Source organism: Acomys russatus, chromosome 13 (genome assembly GCF_903995435.1).
Source record: "Acomys russatus chromosome 13, mAcoRus1.1, whole genome shotgun sequence".
NCBI classification, from domain to species: domain Eukaryota; kingdom Metazoa; phylum Chordata; class Mammalia; order Rodentia; family Muridae; genus Acomys; species Acomys russatus.
The window spans coordinates 62817268-62837726 of NC_067149.1; positions in this window are offsets into that span (position 1 = coordinate 62817268).

Here is a 20459-nt window from a genome sequence, read left to right on the forward strand (position 1 = left end):
GGTGCTAGAAGCCAAACTTGGGTCCTCTCCAAGTGAGGCACTCTAAACCACAGAGCTGAATGCCCAGACCTCACAATAATCCTTTTGGTTTGGGTTGGGTTGGGTTGGGTTGGGTTTTCAAGACAAGGTTTCTATGTATGGTCCTGGCTATCCTGAAATTTGCCATGTAAACCAAGCTGCCTCTGCCTCCTGAGTTCTGGGAGGAAAGACATGCACCACCATTCCATCATTCCTGGTTCGTGTGTTATTCTTAATGTAGCTTTGTCTATTCATTAGTGTCCTCTTATCAGAGGGCCAGAAGTCTAGATCAAAAAGCCAACCAGTTTACCTTCTAGCCACAGCCTTCTCTACCCACTTTATCAAAACATTTACCAACGCTCTCCACCTAAGCACACAATGCAAACTCACATTTGGGGGGGGGGGCTCGCTTGAGCCCCAAAGACTCTGGTTTCAGTTGTTGCTTCCATCCCGCTGCAGAGCTGTCTTCTCACCTAATCATTGGCAGATGCTGTGGCTGAGGCTCACAGGCCCAGAAACAAACAATCTTCAGACTCTGGGATCTACATTTAGAGAGAATTCTCTCAAGAAAACACAAAGTACTCCCTCCCTACTAGGGGAAGAAAAAAGAAAAACACCTTTATCCTCTATCCTCCTAGATACCCTCAAATTGTACTACAAAAGACAGATTAGCATGCAAATTTATTTAGCCTGTGCGGGACTCACTCTGCATGTACAAATTCTCAAAATGAGAAGGTTTTCAGGCTGGTGGGTGATTTCTACAAAATACATCTTGAACTTGCCTGGCCTAAACAAAGGTGCTTTTCCTCTAAGACACAGAGACAATTGAGAGCCCTGAGCCCTGATCTCTCTTTCAGGGAATATTAAACATGCCATTGCTCAGCTCCAGGGTGAAGTCTGAGGAAAGCACAGCTTATTATCAAGGGAGCCCAAGTCTGGAGGACACCAAATGGAAATTTTCAGATCTTCCTGCAACCTTAAAAATGGGATAGCTTATTCTCCTCTTTTAGATTTATTTTATTTTATGTGTCTGAGTGTTTTGTCTGCATAAAAGGCTGTTTACCACATGTGTGCCTGGGATTCCCTGGAACTGGAGGAAAACAACTGTGAGCCAGTACAGGAATCAACCCTGGGTCTTTTGTAAAAGCAAGTGCTCTTAACCACTGAGCCATCTCTACAGCCTCAGCTTTATTTTTATGGTAGATTTGAGAAAAGCTGGATAAAAAGACAGAGGGAAGAAGAAAGAAAATCCTTCACCCTGGAATCTACCTGGAGCCCCTCTCACAAGAGCAAGCAAGAATCCCAGCACAATTAGCAAATTCTTTAGGCCTTCACACCTAGGAACCTGGAATTTTCTAGAAGTCTAACCAGAAATCCCATCTACAGTGAGAGCCATGCCCTAAAGCTCATGTGCAACCTTCGTGACCCCTGGTTTTTATCCTGCTATATAATCCCATCCACGGCATCTCCAGATACATCCTGTAATCCTAATTATTGAAGAGGGAACCAGAGGTAAGGAGATGGAACCCCCCAGGAAGTGAAAGTCTTTAAAAGTTTCCTAAATCCTGTTTTTAAAAAAAACCACCACTAGAGGATCCTTGAGGTAAGCAACACAAACTAAGGGGACGTGAGCAAGGCCCAGCACTGAGACTTCTCTGCATGTAGGGATTAAGGTCAATAATTTCCTCCAGTATACAGATACCCTTCACATGAGAGGCTACAGAGAAGTGATAGTCAGATTCCTCCCTCAACCTGCCGCATCTCTCCTCTCTTCAGTTTAACACATTCTGAAATGCCAAGGCACCATGTTGAGAGGGATCCTGTGAATTCTGACTTTCACTCAATCCTTTGTGGATTCTCTTCTTAAATCTATGACAGACGTCACTGCCGAACATTCTACATATCTCACATGTTTACTTTTCTTTGTTATTGGTTTTTTAAGTCCTTAGCAGAATGTGAACAACACAAGAATAAAGTTTTTATTATGTGTATTCCGTTTCTATTATGCAGGCCCCACCTAAACAGTGTCATGGAAGGTTCACAATAAAATTTTACTTGGATAGACGGACAGAAATCTGGAATGCAATTAATCAAAATGCTGCCAGATTATAATTAACAGACTATGATATGGTAAGAGCAGAATTGTTTAGCAAGTGTGGAAGCTTACTGGATTCTGGGCTATATTAGAGTCAGTCTTTCATGTTGGAGGGATGTTCTTGTGCACTGGGTAAGGACTGTCCTTGTGTTGTTCTAATGCTGACTTCTGTACACAGAGAGCTGAATACAGGCTGGACTTTGGTGTTGTTATTTTTTTTGGCTGCATCATATTTTATAAACATACACTTCCCTCACCTTCTGATTGGTTAAATAAAGAGCAGAATGGCCGATAGCTGAGCCATGAGCGAGAGGCAGGACTTCCGGCAGAGACTGGGCACTCTAGGAAGGGAACACAGGCCTGGCAGCAGCCAGCTGGACATGGAAGAGCTGGAGCTGGGTCTAGAGACTAAGATGGACAAGTGGCAGGCCACGTGGCAGGATGTAGGTCAGGCCAGTACAGATAAAATAGCTGAGAATCTGCCCAGCTATAGTGCCAAAGCTTTTAATAAACACAAAAGGTCTCTGTGCCATTACTCTGTCCACTTGAAGAAACATACATTTCACTTTCAGATTTTTCCTTCTAATCCATAACACATGCTGGCAGTAAAGCATTTCAAAACAAGCCATCCTAAAGTATATCAATATATTGGGGCTAGTCATTCAAGACTCCAGGGACGGAGACTGGGCCTCGGGCCTTGGAACGGACTGCTTGGTAACTACTAAATCCTTAATACCTAGCGAATGAATAAATGAAACGAACAGGAATTTAGTCCCTACAGAGAATGTTTCAGTTTCTCTGCTACAAAATAGTGTTTGAATATAAATCATCACCTACTGAATTTTAAATTTTTTTCATATGGAGATAAACCTATATGAGGGTTAGTAAGCCCATGTAGTAATACACACTGGTAATTCTAGGAAAGGCAAGGGGATCTCTGTGTGTTTGGGGACAGCCTGGTCCACATAGTGAGTTTCAGGCCAGCCAGGGCTACAGAGTAAAATCTTGTCTGAAAAATTGTCTTCAAATTTTTAGGTGGGCATTTATTGCTTCCAAGGTATGCATACTTTTAGATAATTGATTTATATGCTTTTAACAGTAAATTTAATTTCTTTGAAAAAAATAAATATTTTGACAGGTTTGCTTTATAGCTAATACTTTTTCCTCACAACACTTTTGTACTTAACCACATCAGTTCACTAATTAGGATATGAAAATAACTACTAATTATTATATAAATTTTTCTATTTTAGCCAGGCTTGGTGGTGGTACATGCCTTTAATCCCAGCACTTGGGAGGCAGAAGCAGGTGAATCATTGTGAATTCAAGGCCAGCCTGCTCTACAAAGCAAGTTCAGGACAGCCAGGGCTACAGAGAAACCCTGTCTCAAAATTTTTTTTTTTTTTTTTTTTTTTTTTTTTTTTTTTTTTTTTTTTTTTTTGCTATATACAGCAAACCAATAGCCAACATTAAAGTAAATGGTGAGATACTAAAGGAAATTCCTCTAAAATCGGGAACAAGGCAAGGCTGCCCACTCTCTCCATATCTCTTCAATATAGTACTCGAAGTTCTAGCCAGAGCAATAAGACAACAAAAGGAGATCAAGGGTATCCAAATGGGAAAGGAGGAAGTCAAATTATCCCTATTTGCAGATGATATGATAGTGCACATAAGTGACCCTCAAAATTCCACCAGAGAACTCCTACAGCTGATAAACAGCTGGATACAAAATTAACTCAAAAAAGTCTGTAGCCTTCCTATACACAAATGACAAGCTTGCAGAGGAAGAAATTAGGAAAACCACACCCTTTACATTAGCCACAAGCAATATAAAATATTTAGGAGTTACTCTAACTAAGCAAGTGAAAGATTTGTTTGAAAAAAATTTCAAAACTCTGAAGAAAGAGATTGAAGATGACATGAGAAGATGGAATGATCTTCCTTGCTCATGGATCGGGAGAATTAACATAGTAAAAATGGCCATCCTACCAAAAGCAATCTACAGATTCAATGCAGTCCCTATCAAAATACCTACACAATTTTTTAAAGACATTGAAAGTTCAATTCTGAACTTCATATGGAAAAACAAAAAACCCACAATAGCTAAAACAATCTTGTACAATAAAAGGTGCTCCGGAGGAATCTGCATACCTGATCTCAAACTGTACTATAAAGCAATAGTAATTAAAACAGCATGATACTGGCATAGCAATAGGCTGGTTGATCAGTGGAATCGAATCAAAGACCCAGATATGAATCCACACACATATGGTCACTTGATTTTTGACAAAGAAGCCAAATCCATTCAATGGAAAAAGGATAGCATCTTCAACAAATGGTGCTGGTCTAACTGGAGGTCTATGTGTAAAAAAATACAACTGGACCCATATTTGTCACCTTGCACAAAACTCAAATCCAAGTGGATCAAAGACCTCAACATAAAACCAGAAACACTAAGTCACTTAGAAGAAAAAGTGTGGAAGAGCCTGGAACATATTGGCACAGGAGACAACTTCCTGAACAGAACACCAACGGCCCAGGCCTTAATGTCATCAATTAATAAATGGGACCTCGTGAGGCTGAGAAGCTTCTGTAAGGCAGGAGACACTGTCAAGAGAACAAAGCGACAGCCTACAGACTGGGAAAAGATCTTCACCAACCCTACATCTGACAAAGGTCCAATATCCAAAATATATAAAGAACTCAAGAAATTAAACACCACCAAACCAAATAACCCAATTGAGAAATGGGGCTTGGAACTAAACAGAGAATTCTCAACAGAGGAATATCAAATGGCTGAGAAACACTTAAAGAAATGCTCAACCTCCTTAGTCATCAGGGAAATGCAAATCAAAATAATTCTGAGATTCCATCTTACACCCATCAGAATGGCTAAGATCAAAAACTCAAGCGACACCACATGTTGGCAAGGATATGGGGAGAGAGGAACACTCCTTCATTGCTGGTGGGAATGCAAACTAGTACAGCCACTTTGGAAATCTATCTAGTGCTATCTCAGAAAAATGGGAATAGGGCTTCCTCAAGACCCAGCTATTCCACTCCTTGGAATATACCCAGAAGATGCTCCAGCACACTACAAGAACATTTGCTCAACCATGTTCATAGCAGCCTTATTCATAATAGCCAGAACATGGAAACAGCCTAAGTGTCCATCAGTAGAAGAATGGATAAAGAAACTGTGGTACATATACACTATGGAATACTACTCAGCTATTAAAAACAAGGAATTCCCAAAATTTGTGGATAAATGGATTGAGCTAGAAATGATCCTAATGAGTGAGTTAACTCAGAAGCAGAAAGACTCAAATGGTATATACTCACTTATATCTGCATACTAGCCCAAGGGGCATGTCCCACGAAAGCCTTCACTTACCAGGAAACTGGGACAGAGGGGAGGGCATCCTATTGGGACTCTAAATGAGAGACGCATGGGAGAATAGCAAAATAAAAGGATACAGAGGGTCCTAGAAACCTACAAGTAGAACAATATGATAGGCAGATTTGGGCCCAGGGGTCCTGCTCAAACTAAGGCATCAGCCAAGGACAATACAGGTGGTAAACTTTAAACCCCTACCCAGATCTAGCTAATGGTCAGAATATTCTCCACAGTTGAGTGGAGAGTGTGATATGACTTTCTCACGTACTCTGGTGCCTCACATTTGACCATGTCCCCTGGAGGGGGAGACCTGGTGGCACTCAGAGGAAGGACAGCAGGTAACCAAGAATAGACTTGATACCCTATGAGCATATACAGGGGGAGGTAATCCCCCTCAGGAACAGTCATAGGGGAGGGGAATAAGGGGAAAATGGGAGGGAGGGAAGAATGGAAAGATACAAGGGATGGGATAACCATTGAGATGTTACAAGAATAAATTAATAAAAATAAATAAATAAAAAGGAGACAAAAAAAAAAAAAAAAGAAAAGGAAAGAAAACATCTTTCAAGCTGTGCGTGGTGGCACACGCCTTTAATCCCAGCACTCAGGAGGCAGAGGCAGACAGAGTGCTGTGAGTTCGAGGCCAGCCTGGTCTACAAAGCGAGTCTAGGACAGCCAAGGCTACACAGAGAAACCCTGTCTTGGAGAAAGAAAGAAAGGAAGAAAGAAAGAAAGAAAGAAAGGAGGAAAGAAAGAAAGATCTTTCAAAAATTATCCTCATGGAGCTAAAGAGGTGGCTCATCAAGTAGGAATTTATAGTGTTCGTGCATAAGACCTAAATTCAGTTCCTAACATTTTCAGACAGCTCACAACCACCTGTAGCTCTAGCTCCATGAATCTGACACCCTCCCTTGGCCTCCAAGGGCTCCTGCACTCACATGCACGTGTCCACACACAGACACACATGAATATATGTAATTAAAAATAAAACTAGCCCTTTTTTAACGTAGAGATAGCCAGGAGCTTGTGAAGCTTTCAGCTGAGAGTGGCTTGTCTACGCGTGTGTCTCCAGAGTCGGATCATGAGGGCCTGATAAGGAGAGAGATTAATCCTTTGGTGGATTCATAATGTAAGGGCTCTATTAGGAGATAGTGAAGGGCAGAAAACTGTCCAGGTGGAGGAAGTATGTCACAGGAGGGTTCTATCTTTCTCTGGCTTCTTCCTGTATGTCATATTCTAGGCATCTTGTCCCCAGTGATGTGAATAGCCCCTGCCACACACGCCTGAAACTGCGGTGTCTTGTCCCACAGTGTACCGAGAAACAGAGCAAAGTGAATATGAACTGAACTGTCCCAGTGTGCTTCCTATTACTGAAATAAATACAATGACTAATAGCAACTTGGAGAGGAAACGGTTTGTTTCAGTGTACAGCTTATAATCTGCTGTGGAGGGAAGTCAGGACACGCATTCAAGGCAGGAACCTGGAGGCAGGAACCGAAGTGGACGCCATGTAGGAGCAACGCTTTCTAGCTTGCTTTCTAGGGCTTGCTCAGACTACTCTCTGTAAGGTCCAGGACCACCAGCCCAGGAGTGGCACTACCCACAGGGAGCTGAATCCTCAAGCATCAATCAAGAAAATAAATGCCTTACAGACTTGCCTAGAGACAATTGAATGGGGGCATTTTCTCAGTGGAGGGTTTTTTTGCTTTGTTTTGTTTTCAGATAATTCTAGCTTACATCAAGTTGACAAAAAACCAAAACAAACAAACAAAATTTTATCAATTATCTGAAATTGTTGGTTTTTATTCTTTAAATTGTAAGTTTTTATTCTTTAATACAATATCTATGTGCAAAAGAGTTGAAGTTGTGCCTTACATCTTATACAAAAACTAAATCGGCAGGTAAAGGTGTTTATTGTGCAAGCCTGATAACCTAAGCTCATTTCTCAGAACTCAAAGGTGGAAGGAGACAACAAACTCTGCAACGTTGTCTTCTAACTCCATTTGCACACAGTGCACCATACAACACTACTGTACCTGAGGCGATAAGAACACACATCTACTCACCCCAGACAGGGAACTAATGAAAGTTCCAAGTAATTATATTACCAAAGAGAACCAAGGAATTTTCTGAGGTCACTAATGGGAATAAACATAAAGAGTTAACTATATGACTCAAAAGCATCTGTATCACCAAGAGCCTACCCAAGCATGAGTGATGACTCACAAAAGCTAGAATTCTAGAGCTCACTGCAGCACTTGCAGGCAGCTCCACAGGTATATGAATCTCTCCTCCTGAGTAGCTCTTACTGCTTTTACAAAAGGAAGGGAGGAACTTAGTGGTTGTAGCAAGTTTCAGGGACTTCCTGAGACTTGTGAGTTGTTTACTTCTTAACAAAACTTTCTTTAGAATGTCCCAAGTCTTAAGGAGCTTCCCTTAAGATATCATATCTCAAGTTAGAGGAAACTGTACACAACACTGTAGTGCACACACCTACACAAAAATATACCCACACAGTAATAATTAATAAATTTTTTAATTGCTGTCATATAACTTCAATCTTAGCACCCCAAGAAGATATAGGTTCAAGATCAGTCTGGACTACATAAGGGAATTCCAGAAGAGTATTTGTTGCACAGTAAGATTTAGTTTCAACAACTAATAATAATAGTTTACAAACCATCCATCTAATAAAGGATTAATAGTTAAATATGTAAGGAACCTAAACAATGAAATTGTAAGATTATGTTAAAAATAAGTAAAGAACATAAGCGGCATTTCTCAAAGAAAGCATAAGTGATCAAAATATATTTGAGAAGATAATGTGCTATCAAAGATGTAGAAAAATGGGAGCCCTGGTATATGGCTGATGGGAATGTCAGCCACTACAGGCTTCAGGGAAACTGCTTGGGGAGTTAGGAATATAACACTGACAGGAGGTAGGCACAGTGGTATGCATGTGCCATCTCAGCACTCAGGACACAGAGAATCTCTGAGTTTATTGCCTGCCTTATTTACAGAACAAGTTCTGGGCAGAGTAGGATACATAACAAGACCTTCCCTCAAAGAAAATCAGACAGACTGACGATGTGTTCTAGCAATCCTACTGCAGGTTATAGATCTGAAAGAATTCCATCAAAATAGAAAACATCCCTGTGTTCACTGAAGCACACAGTACCCTAAATTTAGTCTAAGTGATCTATAATACACAGACACACACACACACCATAGCACACTCTTCATTCCTTTAAAAGTAAACCAATGCTGTTGACATGGTACGGCACAGGGGAGAGAGCAGTAGCCTAGCATAGCAGAAGCCCCTAGCTTGATCCCCAGCACTGCCTACAGTGAGGTGATGGAGGCACATGTGCTGTTATGTCATCACCACCACTTCAGAGGTAGAAGATGATCAGGACATCAGCCTCGTGCTTGGCATCAGCCCACTCCACCCAGAAGAAATGTTAGGTCCTTCTTTTCTCAGGCCTGGAGAGATTACTCAGTGGTTAAGAGAAATTACTCCAGTTCCGCGAACCCATTATGGGCGACTCACACCACCTTGTAACTCAAGGTCCAAGGAATCTAGTTCCCTCATCTGGCCTCTGCAGATAGCTTCACTAATGTGGTACACACACACACACACACACACACACACACACACACACACACACACACAATTAATGCATACACCTACAAATATGCCCATAAGTAAAAAAATAATAAAAGAAATGTATACATATGTGAGGTGATACATGTTAATTAACTTAACTTAGCCATTGCACAATGTATGCATATTCCTAAATATCATGTTATACACCATCAGCATAGATCATTCTTATTGTCAATTTAAAGAACACTCGAAACAGTACAGTAAAAATGACAAGAGCAATAACACAAATCTTAATAGTAATAAATCGCCAACGGCTTTGAGAAAAAAAGAAAACGGTTCAAAGTCATAAATGTCAGAGCTACAAAAACAAACTCAGAAAATAAAACATAAAAGTAAATCCTTGTGGCCTCATCCTAGACAAGATCCTCCTGGATACATAGTTAAAGAGCACAAGGAAGAAGAACACAGATGGACAAAGAGTGTTTCCTCAAATTGAACGTCTGGGAAATTGGGGTTTGGGAGTGTGACTTAGCAGTAGCGAGTTTCTCTGCCATCAGCCACTCCCTTCATCCCAACACCAGCACCATAGAAAGCTTTGTTGTTGGTTTTTAATGTTTTAATTGGAGGTTTGTGTGTTTCAAAGGATACTATCAAGAGAGCTTAATGATGCTCATCTGATAAAGGATGCTTTAGTTCATCTCTGTTGCCATAACAAAATACTTTAGGCTGGGTGATCACAATAGAAATCTACTTCTCACAGTTCCAAGATCTGAAAAGTCCGATATCAAGGGCCTAAATCTTTGATGCCTAAAGGCTGTCCTTGAACATTCCATGAGGCCTAGGCTGACCTGAAGCTACTGATCACCCTGCCTCCACTTTCGCAGTACAGGGATTACAGATGTGTACCAACACAGCTGGATTTATGCTCTACTTTTGAGGTGGTCCCTGGTTAATGTGCCCTCACATGGTAGAAGATGGAGACTGTGAGCTCACCCTCTCCCTAATACCCTGTTATAAAGTCACTAACCCCTCACATGAATGCAGAGTCCTTGTGCTAAATCAGACATGTTCTAAGGACCCCGTGACCTTGAGTATATCACACAGGTTCCCATGTACATAGCACAGTGTGGGTCTCACAATCAAAATACGTGAGTAATTTCATGATAAATGACAAGTCCATTAAAACATAGTCAAAGGATTTAAGTAGACATTAAGGAAGGTGCATATGACTAAGAAGTACATAAGATGTCAGGCTCATTTCATATTATGGAGCTGCAAATCAAATTCACGGTAAGATGTGGCTTACCACATACCAGAGTAGAAAAAAAAAAAAAAATCAAAAGGATAGACCTGAGTTCAATCTTTAGAACCTATACGATGAAGGAGAGCACCAACTCCCAAAGGCTGTCCTTTGACCTCCACAGGCACACTGTGGCCCACACCTGTGTGTGCCACAACACACACACATAAGTAAATATAAAACAAAACTGTTTTCTTAAATGGAGCTCTCATATGACCCAGAAACTCTACTCCTAGGTTATATCCAAGAAAAGTTAAAATGTTTCTTTTTAAACAAATGACTTACATATGAATACTCACAGCATTCATTTTTTTTTTCTTTTTTATGTTCAAAATGCAGGAATACTCCAAATGTTCGCCAACAGATAAATAGATCCATAAGGTGGAATATTATTCAGCCTACAAGAATGGAGTACTGAGGCCTGCCGAAAGTATGAAAACAATGCCACAAAAAAATAACAGACACCAAAAGCCACAAGTTTTATACTTCTACTTGCATGAATTACCTAGCGTAGGCAAGATAGAAAGTAGGTCAGGGGTTGCCAGCAGCAAGGTAAAGATGAGGAGCATAGAGTGGTTGCTGATGGATAGAGTGGTTCTTTTTTTTTTTTTTTGAGGTATGATGAACGTGTTTCAAGTACAGGTCCTGGTGGTAACTGTACAATGAACACAGTAGGAACCAATGAAGTGTATAATTTAAAAGGGTGAATTTCTGTTTGCTTTTCGAGACAGAGTTGTCCTAGACTCACTTTGTAGGCCAGGCCGGCCTAGAACTCACAGTGATCCTCCTGCCTCTGTTTTCCCGAGTGCTGGGAAGTGCTGGGATTAATGATGTGTGCCACCATGCCTGGCTAAAGGGGTGAATTTTATGATCTATGAGCGATAGCCCAGTAAAGCCATTACTCTGGGAAATGTATTATTTGGGGGGTGGAGTGGGGACAAAAACACATAAGGCACACCTCAATCCTCTTCTTTTCCCTAAACTTATTTTTGTAGATTTATGCATCTTGGACGGGAAATGGCTTTAGCAATCTTATTTTTATTCTGAGTTTAGAAAGGCCAGCCAGTGAAGTTACTTTGACTAATGAAATATGTCATATGGATTGCTTTAACCTTCCTGTAAAGATCGGAGGGAGCAACATGAGGCAATGTGCTGTGGCAAGAACTAGCCCTGTAAATACAGCATTTTATGCTGTTGTCATTTTTTACAACGTTACAGGCAATAAAAAGCACAAGTGTGTGCCTTTTATCTCCAGCCCACTCCACTAGCTTTCCATGCAACTTTAACAGAATTTAAATTCTGCTTCTTCCTTCACTGACTTAAACTCACTTCAACAGAGAGCTGTCTTTCTCTCTTCTCTAAAGGGGATGAGGTAATTGTCTAATGAAACCAAAAGCCTTGCTTCCGGCTACGGTTTGAACATGACATGTCCTCCACCATGCCCCACCAGGCTCATGTGCATTGTTTTGATAAACCATCAGGAGGTGGAGCAAGTGGGGCACTTGGGGCTTGGCCTAAAGTTTTCTAGCCCAACCTCACTTCCTGTCTGCTCTCTGCTTCCTGTTCCGCCTACACACGAGGAAGTCTCCATCATGACGAACACTCTCCTCAGCCTCTTTTTGTCTAGTATATTGTTGCTGACACAATATAAATAACACTCCTCCACTGACATCTCTCTCTTTACCAGAGTGACTACTGGCTTCTTCTTTATCTTCCATCTCTTTCCATAACCTGGAATGGAAAGAAAGGTTGATTGATTGATTGATTGATTGATTGATTGACTGGTTGATTTTTCAGTGCTTCCCAAGGCTAGCTAAGTAGCTAAAAGCCAAGTAAATGGTAAGGATTCGTTTGCCTCTCAAACTGTAAAATGATTATTCAGTAACTTGCTTCTCTCACTTCACGAGCGTCCAATGGCAAAGCAAGCCACGCTTCTTTTAAGGATTTGCAAAGAACTTCACAGCATTGGAAAAAAATATTAAAATTAAGAAGAAAACCCCATGGAAATAGATGTGCATGTTCCAAGAACAACGAAAGAGGAGAAATGAGAAGACAGAGGGAAACACTTCGTTCTTGGAGGAGAGAAAAGCACTTCGCAGCTCTTTCCCACTCTGGTCAACTTGTCATTAAGTTCTGGCAAGATTATCAAAGAAAGGGGTTAGAGCAACCCAGATTCTAACATAGCACTCTGAAGGGCTGTAAAGATGGCTGCTAGTTTGCTATAAACTCTCCGAAAATCTTCTTTGGTCTACATATTTAAGCAGAAGTGGGTCAGAGGCATTCACAGTAGCAATTGTTTATCTTAGTCCATTCCTGCTACTATAACAAAATATCCTAGATGCAGTAATTTACAAAAAACAAAGTGTCTTCCCCCTGGCTCTGAAGCTAGAAAGTCCACAACAAATCTGCTGTCTGCTGAAGATATGTTCTGCACTTCAAGATGGTGCCTTCAGAGGAATCAACCCTGCAGCCATGCATGGGGAGGAAAGGGAAGGAAAAGGACCAGTTCCCTGCTGCCTATTTTTGAGGGCATCTGATCCAAGGGCCTGATCATTCCTGAAGGCCCCAACTCAGAACACGACTGTAATGGAGGAGGTGTGAACATAAACAAACAAACAAACAAGCAACCACAGCTCTCTCATCCCAAAGGGAATAATAGACATTTTCTCTCCAGGAGCCATTTTGAGGAACTACTGCCCAGGAATTCCAAATCCCATGTTCCTACGTGGAAGCAGTTTTTGGCGACATCTTTGTAGATGTCATAAATCAAGACAAGTGTAAAATACACTGGTGGGTACATCAGAGAGGCAGGTACAGCAAGATGGAAGAAGCTTTTCTATAAACCCAAGATGCTATCTGCTGCCTTTCTTGGTTTTCGGCTTGGTAGAAGCTACTAATACATTCTAAAGGAGTTTTATCTATTAGTCACAAGATGTTAGTTCTGACACAGAGGTGGGCAAGGAATCGGTTCCAGAGGGCTAGAACGAGCCCAAGATGAGGAAAGTAACCTCTGGACCTGCAATACTCCACTTTCTCCATAGCACTGCAATTCTAATCATCCAATCAGTCTCTGCAGACACAGCTTCTTCCCAGGAGTTTTCACCCACAATATGAATTGTTGGAGGGACACAAACATTCAAACCAGAGAATACCTTTTCCAAAAGACTAAAATTCTTTTTCTAAAAGAGTAAAAGTCTCAGGATAAAATACTAGAAAACTACATGCACGGAGTTGTGATCTTAACGCTGTAGCTGACTGAACATTCTGGAAGGAATAATCAAGCATTTTATGATGCTAAGTATAGTGTGCCTGCTATAAGCTGTTATCATCAGTACCATGGCTGGACACTGTTCCTGGTGTTTGCAAGAAGAGGGAGGACTGATTTCCAGAGAAATGAAACTTTTGTCTTTGTTGATCTTGATAGGTTGGTTGGCTGGTTGGTTGAGACAGGGTCTCATGCAGACCAAGCTGGTCTCCAGCTCTCTATGTAGCTGAGGCTATCCTGCAAGCCTGGTCCTCCTGCTTTTACCTCCCCACTGGAATTACCAAACCTGTGGCACCACGCCTAAGGTTTTGTGCATGCTGGGCAGACACTCTACCAACCGAGCTGCATTCCCAACCCAGGAAAATGTAGGATCTGGCTAGATGAAGAAACAGGTGTGAGGAAAGCAACATGCAAGTGAAGAGGACAGATTCACCAAGTGGACCCCTTCCCACTGTGTTAAGCAGTCTAGATTTAATTTTTGTAGCAGGGAAGGCACAGGGCCATTGGAGAGTTCACCACCAGGGGAGACTAGTTGCACAGTAACACCTCTTCTGCAACTTCAGCCAGGCTCTTTCAGAGTGAGCTGATTCTCATTTAGAAACATTTTAGAAGCTTGACTCTCAGAAAATTGCCCTGGAAGCCACTGCTCTGGGGCATGTTGCTTTTATCATGAGTTGAGTGCTATTTATAGCTGTTCATTTGTTGTTTGCATGGACAGGTTTATCAGTCTGAAGTTACTCTGTTGCAACGTTTATAAAAATCAATTTAAGGGGAGGTGTGCTGGTAGAAAGTATTCAGCGGTTAAGAGGGGATACAACTCTTCCAGAGGACTCCAGCGGTTAAGAGGGGATACAACTCTTCCAGAGGACTCAAGCTCACTTCCCACCTGCAACTCCAGATCTAGGCAAGCAGACACCCTCTTCTGAACTCCAAGGGCACCTGTGCTCCATTGCACACACACACACACACACACACACACACACACCTAATTTTAAAATAATTATAATAACATCTTAAAAGTAAAATGAGACTGGAGAGGTGGTTCAGCAGTTAAGAGCTCTAGCTGCTCTTCCAGAGGACCCAGGTTCAATTCCCAGCATCCACATGATGGCTCACAACTGTTGCTAACTCAGGTTCAGGAGCTCCAGTACCCTCTCCTGGCTTCCACAGACACTGGGCACATGAATAGTGCACAGATTTTCATGCATACAAAACCCATACAATAAAATAGTAAGTTTAAAATTTGTAATAATAATAATGATCAATTCAAGAGCTGATAGTCAGACTCCAGTTATCTTGTTTCTGTTGCAACCAGATATTCATCAAGCACGCATGTTATTTTTCATGGAAATAAAATCTAGCCAGATACAAGCCATGGCTTTAAAGATTTGCCTCCAGGAGCTAGAGAGATGGCTCAGGGGTAAAGAGCCCCCCTCGACACACACACACACACACACACACACACACACACACACACACACTGCTCTTCCAAAGATCCGAGTTCAATTCCCAGCAACCATACGGTGGCTCACAACCATCTATGAAATCTGGTGCCCTCTTCTGCTATGCAGGCATACATACAGGCAGAAAGAACATTGTATACATAATAAGTAAAACTTAAAAAAGAAATATTTTCTTCCTGTACAAAGGAGAGGAGACTCTGAAGTCAATGGAAACAGCAAAAGCAGCTTCCTCAATTCCAAGAGCCAGAAATGGGTTATAATGATAGCTATATTGCTCAAGTGCCAATCTTGGTTCCCAGGTCAAAGAGCAATGTGAGCCCAACGTTTGCTTAGAAAAAAAACGGTAAATCATCAACCACACCTGGCTCAGCTTCTTCCAGGATGTTTTATGATATTTAGACAGTGGCTGGGCCTGGGCTGTGGCTGTGGGAACTGATGATGTGGACAGCACAGTCAGGGAGAGTTCCAGATCATTTTCATCCAGTAAAGCACCCCTTCATCATGTTCCTGTTTTAACCAAAGCTGCTGTGAGGAAAGCCAGAGCTGGGCTGTGGCTCAGGGCTAGAGTGCCGGCCCAGCACCAGGAGGCCCTCGGTTCCATTCCATAAACTGGGAGTGGTGGTACATACCTATAATCCCAGTTCTGGGGATATGGAGGAAGGAAGATCAGGGGTTCAAGGTCATCCTCTGACTATGTGTCAAATTTCAGGGTCGGTGGAAGCTGCTGGAAGCTCTCTTCACTTATCTTTACTACCTAACGTATTTTGCCCACACATTTTAATAGATTTAATCTCAAGGCAAAAAAAGAAAAAGGGGGGGGGGGAGGTCACAGGATTGCTTTTTTGAAAGCACCTCAATGATAAACCACCCTTAGAGTCACAGAACAAGCCACCCCTGGCTGCCCCGAACAACTGGAATCAGGCAATAGGCTCACTCACTTGCACTCACTACCTCAGAACAAATGTGCCCCCAAAGAAGTACGGGTGTATGGGGTACACTTCCCTGCCACTTAGAAGCGAATTCTGAAACAACTAAAAAGACAAAAGCCTTGGTATTTCACTAAGAAATATTGTTCCAGGGCAGAACCTTCTAATCTCATCCTCTCTTGGCTGAATTGCATTTTAGTCTCAATTAAGTCATAATTACATTAGACGTTAGAGAGGAACACTTCAAAACAAAACATCCGCCAGTTTTAAATGCTCTGCATTTAGAAAGCACGCAGTCTGACCCCTGCCCCCTTGATGAGACCGCCTACTATTTATAGTAGGGTCTATTTATAGCTAGGGTCACTGGGCCTGACTGTCCTGGAGACTATCAGTTTGCAAATGCATTCATTAAACGGCAAGATTCATTTGGGGGCAGAAAGCCTTCTGCTTCATCTTTACAGGATAGTCCACTGGGTAAATTTAAAAATAAAACTGGTCGAGCAAATAGAATAGCTCAGAAGAAAAGCGCCTTCTTTTGTGGTTATTGAGTGGCAGGCCCACTATGGAAGCAAGGGTTGCCTGGTTCTTTTGAAAGAGCATTGAAGTGCCCATGAAGTGGATGACTCCAAGGTCCCTTGACTGGGGACACTGCTGTGAATTCGGAGTGGCGGCTTGCCTTCTGCCTCGGAGGAACAGTTGGGGCAGTCACAAAAGAAAAAAGCTCTTGTCAGAACCACACAAAAACGGAAGGCTAATGTCAACACATCCGTTCTCAGACAAGGCTGTGTGTTTGTGCTTCCCAGCCCTGAAACTGATGGATGCGGGGCTAGAAACATCAGGTCGCTTCGGTCAGGTTCCAATACTTCCATTTTGAAGTTTAAGCTTTCTTCTTAAGACTCTTCAGAGGCACTTAATCCACCAAATGCTATAAAAATCAATTAACTCTTCATCTGATTCCATCTTCCTTTTAAATGTATTTTATTTGAAGCATTTTCTTTCAAACGCTATGCGGAATTTTTTGGCCGCCTTCAGCTTTCCCAATTAGGACAAAAGTGTAAAGAAATCGTATTTGAGGTGGTGTGACTACCAAGTTGTTCCGGAACTGTTTAATCTAGTCACTATGGAAAACAAGGAAGATCTGGAGAGACCTCTCAGCTGTTCCGAGCACTTGCTGCTGGTCCAGAAACCAGGAGTCTTGTTCCCAGCACCCAGAGGCGGCAACTCAACAACCTCCTGGAACTCCAGCTCTGGGGAATCTGTCGCCCTCTTCTGGCCTCCACAGGCACTGCACATGTGGCATATACTCACATGTACGTGGATAACATAAGTTTTTAAAAAATAATAATCAAATTTTAAGTGCAACTTTTCCTTTAAAAAAAAGATATTCATCTTCTAAATGTAACTATGTTAAGCCCCAAAATTTTACCCTTTATTCTAAAAATACTCCCTGCCAGTGTTTTTATTTCATTAAATGATCGTAAGAGCCTTTTTATACATTTCTCTCTGAGTAACCCATCTTGACCTTTCCCCTCAGGGCCTAGATTTAATGAATATTTCTCCATCATTTCCTTTCACAAACCTCTTAGACTTGTCTACAGGGTTCTTACATGCAGACATTGGTGCTTGGGAGGTAGCTTCGCTGCCCTCCAAGGCCCACATTCGGGTAAGAATTGCATCAAATGCATCAACCGTTGGTATTTCAAGTACATGAGAGAAGAATTGGCCATTATTATCCAAAAATGAAATCAATCACTATCAAAATTCAACCTCCCTCCCTCCCTCCCTTATTTTTGCTTCTCTTCTGTTGTTGCTGTTGTTTTATCTTTGTACTTTGACATGGGCTCCCAAGTAGCCCAGGCTGGCCCTACACTTCCAATGTTCTTGTGGTTACCTCCCAACTGCTGAGATGGCCATCGAGGGCCACCAAGTCCAACTAGATCTGCATTTCTAATTCTACCCTGTATGAAGCTAACATATAAATAAACAAATCGGCCCATAATACAGATTTAAATTTTCAGTTTTGATCAGGCACAGTGAATGAAACATACTTGTGATATCAACTACTTAAGAGACTGAAGCAAGAAGACGCCAAGTTCAAGGCCAGCCTAGACTACATAGTAAGCTTTTGTCTTAAAAAAAATTCATTTGAGGATAACAATAGCTAATAGTCTGTTTTCATATTCCATAGGGATGTGATGGACACAGCTTACACATGTAGCAAGTGGGTGACTAAGAGTAGAGTGGTTTTAGGTTGGTTTGTTTCTGTGTGTGTGTGTGTGTGTGTGTTATTGTTGTTGTTGTTGTTGTCTCTGAGACAATTTCCCTGTGTACCCCATGTTGGCCTTCAGCCTGTTTATACTGTTGTTACTCTTCTGAGTCTATTTCCCAGGTTTGGGATTATAGATATGCACCACCTTATCCAGCTTACCTGGTTGTGCTCTTTGGTTTCTGAGACAAGCGCTCTCTTATTCTGTGGCTCAGGAAGGCTTGGAACTCACTACCGAGTCCAGCTGGCCTCAAACTCATGGTGTCCTCCAACCTCAGCCTCAGCCTCCCAAGTGCTGGGATCAAAAGCATATACCACTGTGACTCTTCATAGTAGAGTTTGGGTTTGTTTGTTTGTTTGTTTGTTTATTAAATCTTTTGTTGAATCCATAGTGGAGTTTTAAGAATCTATTCAGTCACTTGCCAGGTATCTGGTCCTCTATGAGCTCTTACTGTCTGACTTAGAGGTAAGTAATGACCTGTCCCCACAACCATCCCAGGCTCTTCTGTGAATGGGCAACAGTTTCTAGAGAAGTCATCCATCATTCCACCGTTGGGTACCATTCCTATCAGCTATGGACACTTCCATTTATTTATTTATTTATTTATTTATTTAGGCTTTTTGAGACATGGTTTCTCTGTGTAATAACCCTGGCTGTCCCAGACTCACTTTGTAGACCAGGCTGGTCTCAAACTCACAGATATCCCCCTGCCTCTGCCTCCCAAGTGCTGGGATTAAAGGGGTAAATCAGCATGCTGGGCTGGATACTTCCCTTCAAATAGAGCACATCACTTCGTAAATGACCCTCAGAGACGCTCTCTTGCTCTACTTCAAGATTGGCCCAACCCAGAGTAACCAATCTGCAGCTGCTTTCAAGTTTGCTACAATAAACAGCTGCCAAGCTGGAGCCATAGAGACACATCTTGCTGTGATGGGCCTCTTTCTGACATTTGGGCAATTTTGGTTTGGTTTGTTTTTGTTTTTGTTTTTTTCAGAATTTCAAAGCCCTGCTGACCCCTGAATACTGCCCTTAACCAGCACTTTTCAGAACCCGGCAAGACAATTTCACATAAAGTTGTCTGCCTTTCTGTTACACAGACTCAACTGGATGTGTTCATTTTAGTTATCCTATTCTCATCCAATTAAATTCATTCATTCATGCATCATTCATTCAAAATTCTATTTACCACCCCAGTCTCCAATGTCTGGGGTCAATGAACAATTAACTTTCATTTGCCATAGTACATGTGAAAAAGCACAAGGATGATTGAGAAGGCATGTGTGTACTTAGGGCTTTTGTGGGTATTACATAGCACCCAGGCATAGCTCAACAGACTAGATCAAGGAGCCAATGAAGCCAAAGGTATGTATTTAGCCCTCATAAAAGCCCATTAACTTCGGTGAGACAAAACCACCATCCCCAGGATGCAGGTTAAACTTCTAAACCCAGCCAGCCATGTAGAAAGCATCCCAGTGTGCTTGTGGGACGCTAAGAGAGGGCGTGTAGGTAACTCAGGGAACATCACCATTACCGCCTAGAGAAAGGGGGGAAATTAGTGAGTCACTGATTCCGTAATAGACATCTCACTTGTGCAGAATGCTGAGCGAGGTTCTAAGATAATGATGGACAGAAAGAAAACCAAGGTAAGGGAGGCCGTTTACAGTCTGGCATCATATTTCAGAGGCTGTCTTCTCTGGCAAAAAAATACAACCTGCTATTAAGGTTGAGACGTGTCAAAAAGAAGCTATAATGTAAGTAGAGGTAATTAGTAGGTACATGACCTCTATGATGAGCATTGGAAAAACAGAATGTATTGCATCCTCGTCTCCTTGCTGTACCAAATAGCTGACAGGAGTAGGTACGTTAGCTTACAGTGTGAGAAGACCACAGTCTGCCCACCAGGCAACACACAGCAGTAGGAGAATGAGGTACGGTTCACACTGCTGCCATAGTTAGGAAACAGACAATAATTAGGAAAAGGGGCAAATAAAAGTTATTTTATCAAAATTTCATTTTCCCCCCATAAAATAATTTTGGAGCACATCAGTTAAAATGTGAATTATCTGTCCTGTGTGTGTGTGTGTGTGTGTGTGTGTGTGTGTGTGTGTGTGTGTGTGTGTG